This window comes from Bufo gargarizans, chromosome 3, assembly GCF_014858855.1.
Source record: "Bufo gargarizans isolate SCDJY-AF-19 chromosome 3, ASM1485885v1, whole genome shotgun sequence".
Taxonomy (NCBI): domain Eukaryota; kingdom Metazoa; phylum Chordata; class Amphibia; order Anura; family Bufonidae; genus Bufo; species Bufo gargarizans.
Genome location: NC_058082.1, coordinates 546,905,006 through 546,915,432, shown reverse-complemented (window position 1 = coordinate 546,915,432; position 10,427 = coordinate 546,905,006). Strand labels below are relative to the sequence as shown.

General features: G+C 42.3%; 1 pseudogene; it reads right to left on the bottom strand.

Annotated features, from left to right (window-relative positions):
* Positions 1-2,907: 2,907 nt before the first annotated feature.
* On the bottom strand, positions 2,908-3,053 carry LOC122933576 (annotated as a pseudogene).
* Positions 3,054-10,427: the final 7,374 nt, after the last annotated feature.

Below are 10,427 nucleotides of genomic sequence, written 5' to 3'. Positions count from 1 at the left end.
TCTTCTTCTCACACGCCTGGTGTTGTTGCTTGGCCTGAAAGAAACAACGAAACTGGACTTTAACATACTCCCACCAGTCACTAGTCTGTTTGAACAAGCACTTGACATTCCGCCAGGCTATGTAGACCTCCCTAAGTTCCGCAAGCACATCCTCGCGATTCAGCAGGGCGCAGTTCAGTTTCCAGGACCCTCGGCCGGGGGGAACCCGGTGCCTAGGGTGCACTGGACCTGAATGGCCCTGTGATCGGAGAAGAAGCAAGGGACCATAGAGTGCCTACACCTGCCTGACTGCCCGAGAGGTAAACACAAAGTCGATCCGAGAACGAAGTGAGCCATTGGGTCGGCTCCACGTGTAATTAATGGAGCCTTTCCCCATGGAGCCCACAACGTCCTGCAGACGCGCCTCGGTCACCATCTCAATGAGCAGTTTGGAAAGTGACATCAAGCTTGCTTGACGTCCCGGAGCTGCGTCCGTCCTCCTCGATCGGGCAGTTGAAAGTCCCCGGCCATCACTACGGTCCTAGTGGTGGCGAGTTGCAGTCGGAGGGCCTGGAAGAGCTCCAGTCGCTCACCCTTGTCAGGGGAGGCGTACACGTTGATGAGCCTAACCGGCTCTCCCGCCCAGGAGCCGTCTACGACAAGTAGTCTGCCGCAGACGAGCTCCTGGACGGAGTCAAGTGTGAACGCGTTTCCCCTGAGGAGGATGGCAACCCCGGCCGACTTACAGTCGCCACCACCGGACCAGTAGGAGGGGCCGTGGGACCACTCCCTGGCCAGATGGTTGTGTGACCTAGAGGGGGGCAAAGAACACTCCTGTAACATAAACACGTCAGCGACCTGTGCAGTAAGAAAGGTTAATACCGTCTGGCGTCTGAACCTGTCCCTGATGCTCCTAACATTGATGGTAAAAAGGTTAAAATTCGCCATCATGTGAGAGAAAGAAAGAGGTTAGCGGAAACGATACATCTTAGTTACCACTCCGGTCGTCCGGCGGCTTCTCGGTTTCTTGTCCGCTGTCTGGGGGTTGCCCCTGCAACAGCGCAAAGTTGGCTACGATCTCCTCTAGGGTTATCTGTAGCCGTATCGGGTCGGCGGTTGCTCCATTGGCCACTATTTCCTCCACCTCGGTCTCATCGAGGCTAACGGGGGGTGGAGGGTTTGCTGTTGGGGGTCCTCGTTGGTGGCCACCGGTTCTTCCGTCTGCTGCTCTGTTTCCTCTTTGTCGGGTGAGGCCCCGTCCTCTACCTCGACCATCTTCTTTTTGGAGTGGTCAGCGATGGGGCTGTCCCTCTCCTTCTCTTCCCTTTCCTGACCTCTGGGGAGACAAGAGGGGGAAAATCCTCCAAAGAGAGGGCTGCAGCAGCTGGAGGAGGGGTTAGTGCTGCTGCAGTGGTGACAATGGGGCGGGTTGGGCTTGGGGCGGTGGGGGGTGCCACTGAGGTAATGGGCAGTTGGATAAGGGAATCCTCAGTGGTGGTGACGACGGGGCGGGAGGGGGGCCGGGAGAGGGGGGAGGGGCGGGAGCGTGGCCTAGGGCAGGTGTCTGCTTACCCTCCTTCTGTTTGGACTCCTTCACTTTGGGTCTTGTTGCTGCCGGAGGTGCGGCTGCGGTGGGTTTCCCGCTGGCCGGTGCTCCAGCTGCGACCGCTGCCCAGGTGCGTTCTCTTTGTGGGCAGTCTTTGTAGATGTGTGAAGCCAGTCCGCACAGGTTGCATGCCGTCTTCTTAGGGCAGTCCCGGGTTTCGTGCCCTGCCACACGACAGATCCAGCAGGCCGCTTCCTTGCAGTCACTCAGCCTATGCCCCTTCTTGCCACATTTCCTGCAGGTCTGCGGCATGTCGGTGTAATAGATGAGCGCCTGGGAGTTGCCTAGCGAGAAGGTCGGGGGCAGGTGTTGCACTCCGTCCGGGTCTGTGGGGTCCCTGTTCAGACGGACGATGACTGACCACTTGCCGGTCCAGAAGCCGTTTCCGTCGAGGATGTGGGTGGGGTCCCTCATCATGGTGCAGAAACGCTTCAGATAGGTCACGATATCCTTGCCTGGGATGTGTGGGTTCCGCACGGCGACGGTTACTCTCCTTTCTTCTCTCTGGACTGGGCAGCTGCCCACAAAGCGTCGAAACGGGGAGTCCGGCTGTGCAGCTTTCACCTATCTCCCTGTACCTCTTGCAGATGGCCACGGAAGCGAAGGTTATCCAGAACACCCCAGCGAAGAGGGAGTGAATGCTCGTCACTTCCGGTTTGGCAAATCCCTGCTCCAGGACCATCTTCTTGCCAAACACATCTTGGCTGAGGTCCGGCGCTCTCCCGTCCACTTCCTTTAGCTTCAGGACGACCGTCTGCCTCATCCAGGGCTCCAGAGGAGGGGAGCCGGGACCGGGCTTCTGGCCTTCCTGTTGCTTCCGAGGGGTGGTCGCCACCGGGTCTGCAGCCGATGAAGTGGAGGCTGAAGGGTCCTGGAGGGCCTCTGCCGTGGCCTTCCTTCGTTCTTGCGGTCTTCTTAGTCTTCTTCTTGGAAGGCTGGCGGTTGAGGTTGAGGCCATGGCTTCCTTCCTTCTTCCTGCCTTCGTCTCCCAGGAACGTCTTCTTGCTGGGCAGAGCTTCTTCCGGGGAAGGGCGGAGCTTCTTCCGGGGGAGGGCTTCGCCTTTTCCTCGTCGGGGTTCCCCGAGGCCGGAGTCTTCAGGCCGGAGTCTTCAGTCCTCGTCGTCGGGGTTCCTCGTCGAGTCTTTCGCAAAGTCTTCTCCTGAATCACAGTCGGAGAAGTTCTTCCAGGCGCCGTATTCGGGCTGTCGAGATCCAAGTAAGTACTGTCTAACATCGTACACCAAGACTATTAAGCCACAGGCCAAGAGGAGGTCGGAGACCAGAGCACTCTTGTTCCCTGGGGAATAGCCCTACACCCAATAGCAGCAGTGAGCTGAAGCTGAATTAAATCAACGATGCTCAAAGGCAGAGTGCAGGGGGTACCCACAAGGACCTGGGCCGGCAAAAAAAGGCAGACTGATAAGAACAGATACTACACTTGATCTTAGCCAAAAGGCCGAGAAGCAGTCTTCTTTTGGTGATGTGCAGTGTTGTTTTGGGCCAAACATATCTTTTGGAATTATGGCCAAAAAGTTCAAATTTGGTTTCATCAGACCATAACACCTTTTTCCACATGCTTTTAGGAGACTTTAGATGTGTTTTTGCAAAATGTAGCCTGGCTTGGATGTTTTTCTTTGTAAGAAAAGGCTTTTGTCTTGCCACTCTACCCCTGAAATTTATTTGGGGTTAATCAGAGGCACTTTAAATAATGGCAGGTGTGTGCTGACTCATATCTAACATAATTTTGAATGTGATTGCTTAATTCTGAGCACAGATATATCCCCAGTTATAAGAGGGTTTGCACTCTTATGCAACCACATTATTTTAGTTTTTTTTTTTTTTCCCTTCACCCAAAATATTTCAGTTTTTTTCCAATTGAGTGGTACAGTTTATAGGTCACATTAAAGGTGGAAAAAGTTCTGAAATGATTTATCTTTGTCTATTTTTTCTTACAGCACAGAAACCTGACATTTTAACAGGGGTGTGTAGACTTTTTATATCCACTGTATATAAAATAGCAACAATATATGTGTTATTTTTGTTTCAAACTGACCCACTAAAAAAAATAATTGGAGGACATTTATCAATATTTTTTAAATATTAACTTGATAATCCGCCTATTTCTCTTTATTTGCAACATTTTAACACCAATAGCACCAAAATGAGACTTTTTTTCACACTGAAATACGCTATTTCAGCCACCCCCGGCCCGACCACACTTGCGACTTTTGAAACATTTTTGCAACATTTTCTGTGGTAAATCGCGACTTTTGTCTTAGACTCTGGACTTTTTTTGTTATTGTTTTGACTAAGCCCTGCTGTTTAGCTAATTTATTTCAACATGTTTCAATCCTATCTCTAGTTTTCACTATAGGTTGGTTTTTATTTTCATAAATGCAAATTTTTGACATAGAAGTGACTTTTTACACAAAACACCACCACATAAGTTGGCTTAATTGTCCGCAGCAATTTGAGCCATTTCTGGCGATAAAAGAATCATACATTTGATAGCCACGCCCACTTTGATATTTATAACTCATGTCTGGCGTGATGCATTCTTTATGGTGAAAATTGTGGAAAAAACTGTTGATATATTTGGCACTATGCCATTCTTTTTGCCACATTTTATGCCATAATTCTGGCACAACATGTTTAATAAATGTTCCCCATTATATCACTAGTACAGCATGGGGGACTCAGTAAAATCAACCCCCCCCCCCTCTAAAATGGTAAAATTGTTGTATTTTAAGCTGTCCTTTCAAAAAATGTAAAAGTAATATAAGTTATGGAAACTAAAACACTAGATAAATTATCTTTGTGAAATACATAGTTAGGGAAATTTTTTTTTTTTACACATATGTATAAATAACAGAGATAAGATTTTGAAAAAAACGCATAAAAGTATTTAGGAAAAAATCGCACCTGCGTTTTTTCAGAAAATGATGTAGATGTTCTATAAGTTGCACTATAAGTTCATTCATAATTATATGAAATATTATTTAAGATCTTTTAAGAGAGTCACCTTTGAAAAATCTGTATTTATGGATATATCTGATATACATTTTTTCCCCTTATATCACACCGGGTTATACATGCAATTGGGTGAAACAAGTTGTCAGATCCATTCCAGACTTTTTATTTTGCTTAATCATGGAGGATTTGGGGTATAAAAAGGGGTTTATTCCCCTCTGCGGGCTACCACTGAGAAAGGGGCTAGGAAAAGACTACGAAACGCGTCTGGTTTCAAAAGACCCGCACATCAGCTGATGGACGTCCTAACTCTAACAACTTAAATCGATGCTTTTACCCTGATGAACTTTCCTGGCATATAGCGAATATTCCTGACCCTTACAGTGAGAGAGTTACATCCAAAACTTCTATACCGAAGAAACTCTACACGGAGGGCTACATTGGTCACACTGCTCCTGCTGAAACCGTCACTAACAGGTACAGCCGAATCTGACTCCATCAGCCACGTGGGACGCCACCGTGTGCTATAGTCAGACGGCAATCGCAAGTGTGTCTTTTCGTTTTGCCATACAGGGGACATTAACTGAATATTGTTATAATCGATAAAATAATCGAAAGTAAATATCGGATTTCAGTCCGGACAATTATTCGAAGATCTATTCGATTTAAATTTATTCTTATACTGCCGATTATCTTAACATCGAATTGTCACCAATCTTACATTCAATCAGGACACATTTTCCTATCAAAGTTGCACAAAGTATTTCGTTTTCATGCCATTGCATATCTAGACATTTATGCTCTCAATTCGAATGATCTTAACATTGGAAAAAAATTTATTGTAAAATTTTTATTGTTTATTTTATTGTGTATTTTTGATATATTTTTATTCTTTTGGATCTATATATTGGTGTAATCAATGTAATATATTTTTGAATAGTCCTTGTGTGGTCCATTGGGAGAGTGCTCAGCCTTCCTATTTACACTTGATAAATATATCACATGATAGACCCCGTCCAATAAACACCATAAAAAAAAAAGAAAAAAAGCAATTTTTGTCACAAAACGTGCAACACCAAGCGATCACAAAGGTGTATATCAAACAAAATGGTACTAATAAAACTGTCACCTCATTTTGCAAAAAATGAGACCCTAAATAGGAAAATCGGTCAAAAAAGAAAAATATATATAGTTCTTAGAACATTGAGACACTAAAACATAATTTATTTATTTTAAATATGCTATTATTGTGTTAAAGTGAAATTAATAAAAAAATGTACATATTAGGTATTGCCGCATACGTAATAACCTGCTCGATAAAAATATCACATGATCTAACCCCTGAGGGGAACACCGTAAAAAAAATATACTGTGCCAAAAAAGCCATTTTTGTCACATTACATCACAAAAAGTGCAACAGCAAGCGATCAAACCCCCAAAATAGTACCAATCAAACCGTCACCTCATCCCTCAAAAAATGATACCCTATTTAAGACAATTGCCCAAAAAATAAAAAAGCTATGGCTCTCAGACTATGGAGACACTAAAACATCATTTTTTGGGTTTTAGAAATGCTATTATTGTGTAAAACTTAAATAAATAACGAAAAGGTATACATATTAGGTATTGCCACGTCCGTAACTATCTGCTCTATAAAACTGTTACATGACCTAACCCCTCAGATAAATGCTGTAAACATAAATAAATAAAAACTGTTCCAAAACAGCCAATTTTTTGGTCATAATGAATGTAATAATGAATAATAATGAGTGTAATAATTAATAATCAAAAAATCCTATGTACCCAAAAATTATACCAATAAAAATATCAACTCTTTCTGCAAAAAAAGAGCCCCTGCACAAGACGATCGGCAAAAAAATAAAAAACATATGGCGCTCAGAAAATGGATACACAAAAACATAATTTATTTTTCAAAAATGCTTTATTATGTAAAACTAACAAACAAACGATGAAAGTCTACGCTGTCAGATTAAACTGTGCCTGTACTGTATGGGTGCATCAGGGGGGCTTTAAATGGGACATGGTGTCTAAAACCAGTCCAGCGAAATCGGCCTTCTAAAAATCATACAGCGTTCCTTTCCTTCTGCGCCGTGCGCCCTTACATCAGTTTATGACCACATGTGGGGTGTTTCTGTAAACCTCAGAATCAGGTAATAAATATTGAGTTTTGTTTGGCTGTTAACCCTCAATGTGTTAAAGAGAAAATCTGCCAAAAAAGTGAAATTTAGAAATTTCATCCCCATTTTCCTTTTATTCTTGTGCAACACATAAAGGGTTAAAAAAAAGTTTGTAAAATCAGTTTTCAGTAACTTGAGGGGTGTAGTTTCTACAATAGGGTCATTTATGGGTGTTTTCCACTTTGTAAGCCCCACAAAGTGACTTCAGACCTGAACTGGTCCTTAAAAAGTGGGTTTTGGAAATTTTCATAAAAATTTTAAGAATTGCTTCTGAAATCTTCTAACGTCCTAAAAAATAAAATGACATTTGCAAAATGATGCCAACATAAAGTAGACATATGGGAAATGTTAGGTAATAAATATTTTATTAGGTATGACTTTCTGTTTTAGAAGCTGAGAAATTGAAATTTTAAAAATTGTGAATTTTTCAAACTTTTTGGTAAATTTGGGATTTTTTTCAATAATAAGGGTGAAATATAATGACTCAAATTTATGACTATCATGAAGTACAATATATCATGAGAAAACAATCTCAGAATGGCTTGGATAAATAAAAGTGTTCCAAAGCAATTACCACATAAAGTGACACATGTCAGATTTGTAAATTTTAACCTGGACACTGGGGAATCAATGACCCTTGGTCATGAAAGTGTTAAAGACGCACTTGGTTTTGGCTAAAAATTTATTATGGAATTCACTGAACTGACGCATGCCCACGGCGGATCTGCAAAAAACTGATTCTGGTCGCTTGTTCTCCACGTTTTATGGAACATCCGGACCACAATTAAACAGTCTTATCCTGGTCCGTGATACGGACAAATATTGGACGTGTTCTAATTTTTTTGCAGGGCCGCAGAATGGATGTGTGGGTGTGGAGAGCCCAATTGAAGTGAATTAATCTGCATCCGATCCCCAAATAGAGTAGTTATCATGAGGACTCAAACCACGGAAGTGTACATGAGGCTTTAGGCCAATTTCATCCATATTTTTTTTATCTAATTATATGTTTTCTGCAACATGTTGTTGGCAAAAAAGCTGAGTCCAAATGTTTCCTACACTATAATAAATAATAATGAAGTACACTACATTTCTTGTGATGTCCATGATGTCGCTTCCAGAATGCAGCATGCTCTAGATTTGGCTTTTTTGTGGTGTCATACCACTGGCTTCTCTTTAAAAAAAAACTGCCCAGTCAAACTGTTAAAAGTGTGTGACAAAGAAAATCCCACTAAAGAAATGCTTCTAAAAAAGTATGAATTTCATGTTTTTTTTTCTAAGTTCGCAAAAACAACTCCCAAAAATGGTGAGAAATAAAGTGCAAATGTAATAGTGCTCAGTCCTGTGGAATAGCTTGTAAATGCTATTTCTGTTTTTGCTTTATTTTTCACTAAACCCCTGAAATGTTATCTGGGCCAGCAAAATAATCATCTGAATGACTGGAGTAGTAGTCATTGTGAGTCTAATGTCCAGGTGAGGATCTCTCACTATTGTTGTATGGACAATCACACGTCTCAGTAAAAGTGGTAGACAATACACAAGGCGCGGCCTCATCTACACATTACAGGGCAGCGATGGAGGCATATCCATGGAACTTTTTTGCTTCAGTTTCACTCAATGACAAAAAGTAATCCACAATACATCTTCTTTGGACAATCATAAAAAATTAAACACAAGCAAAAATAAACAATCCCCTACCATCTGCCAGAACTTTGGCCCACCGGAGCATTATGAGGAGAGAACAATTACCCACCTAGCAATCTGAAGAATATTATTTTTTATTATTATTTGATAGTATTAAAGGGTTTATCCTGATAAATATAATGATGACCTTTCCTCAGGATAGGTCATCATTATGAGATCGGTGAGGTCTGACTTCTAGCACCCCCACCAATCAGCTGTTACAGGGACCCTCCATGCTCACTGGAGCTCTGGTGAGCTCTGACTCCCGGCATCTCTCAAAGCACGGCACCATACCTAGTACGGAGGCTGTGATTAGTAAAGCAGCTTAGCCCATTCACTTCAATGGGGCTGAGCTATAGCTAGGCCATGTGACCGATGTAAGGTGCCATCACATGGCCTAGGAAGCTGATCATCAAGGGTCCCGGGTATCGGACTCCGGCCGATCAGATATTGATGACCTATCCAGAGCATAGGTCATCAATACTAATTACTGAATAACCATTTATTGGATAAATTGACGTCACAATATTATGTATTTCTATAATAACTCTAGACCAGTAGGTATGAAGCCTGGGGCACCACCACACCATATGGATCTGACCTATATTAACACTTTTACATCTAGGACTAGAATACTCTTTAGCTGGAAAGATATTATCTAACAGTCTAGGAGTATGATGTACATTATAGAGCAAAAATATTGTATTTCTCTGGTTATATTATTCTGTGATATTCTAGGAATTATTTGCAGGGCATTCAACCATAGATCCTGGGAGATCAGAACTGACATTTTTTTCCGCATATCTGTAATATTTTCCACCATATTGCCCATATTTCTCTTGTCCATCCAAAAATAAAACTTTGTCAATAATATTTTCTAGATTTACTATTAACCGATGTATCAAATAACCCATGTTGTTCCAATCCAAAAAGTCTGATTGTGTTAAAAACGAATGTTGTACCTGTAGATACCATAAGAAACACTTATCACCCAACACTAATTCATCTGTGAAAATGACTAAAACCCTGATGTCACTAATACTATGCCCTGTATCTTCCAGAAATCAGCAGACTGTGATAAACCAGCTTCATATCTATCATTTTCCCATCATAATATAAGTCTATGTACTAGCATAACTAATCCGTCTGGTTTCTGTTATGCAGGAGGGAAAATAAAGTCCTCTGCCCCAAAGTGTCCAACCCGATCCTAGATTTATTTTACCTCCCCAAATCAAATCTTATGTTTCTCTTTCATTCCCCCCCCCCCAAAATCCCTGGACTGTTATCTGGAAGGGGGGGAGTCGTCATCTGAATGACTGGAGTAGTGGGGATCTCTCACTATTGCTATGTGGACAATCACACGTCTCTATGAATGAGGTAGACGATACACAAGGTGCAGCCTCATCTACACATTCCATGGGAGCGATGGAGGCATATCTTTGGAACTTTTATTTCAGTTTCACTCAATGATAGTTTTATTTCTTTATCATTTATTAGATTTCATGGTCATTTAAATCATCCAGAATAGGTCATCGGTATCAGATCGGCTGGGGGTAGATTCCAGGTATCCCAGCCGATCAGCTGTTTAGCTGTTTGAAGAGGGGGTGGTTATCCTTGCGTGAACCGCTTCCTCTTATTACACTGTACTTCATCTCGGAAGTGCAGTGTATTAGAAGTTTTACAATTGTCAAAGGTGACCCATTTACACATGTTGAGACACAGCAAATTTAATTATTTCCAAATGGTCACTAGGACCAATGATTGTCTCTTAGTTACATGTGCTACTTGTAATCTTAAATAAAACGTAACATTTATTACTTAAATAAATTCGGCAATTCCTTGGCATCCTCAGGGGTTTCGGGCAGTCTGAGTATGCCAAGGAATTAGCAAAACATGTTGGGGGCAGCCTGTGAAGAGTTTTTAGACAAAGTGGGAATGTGAGATGTGAGATACGATAAATTATACTAACTGCATTGATTAGGGGAGCCTGCAGT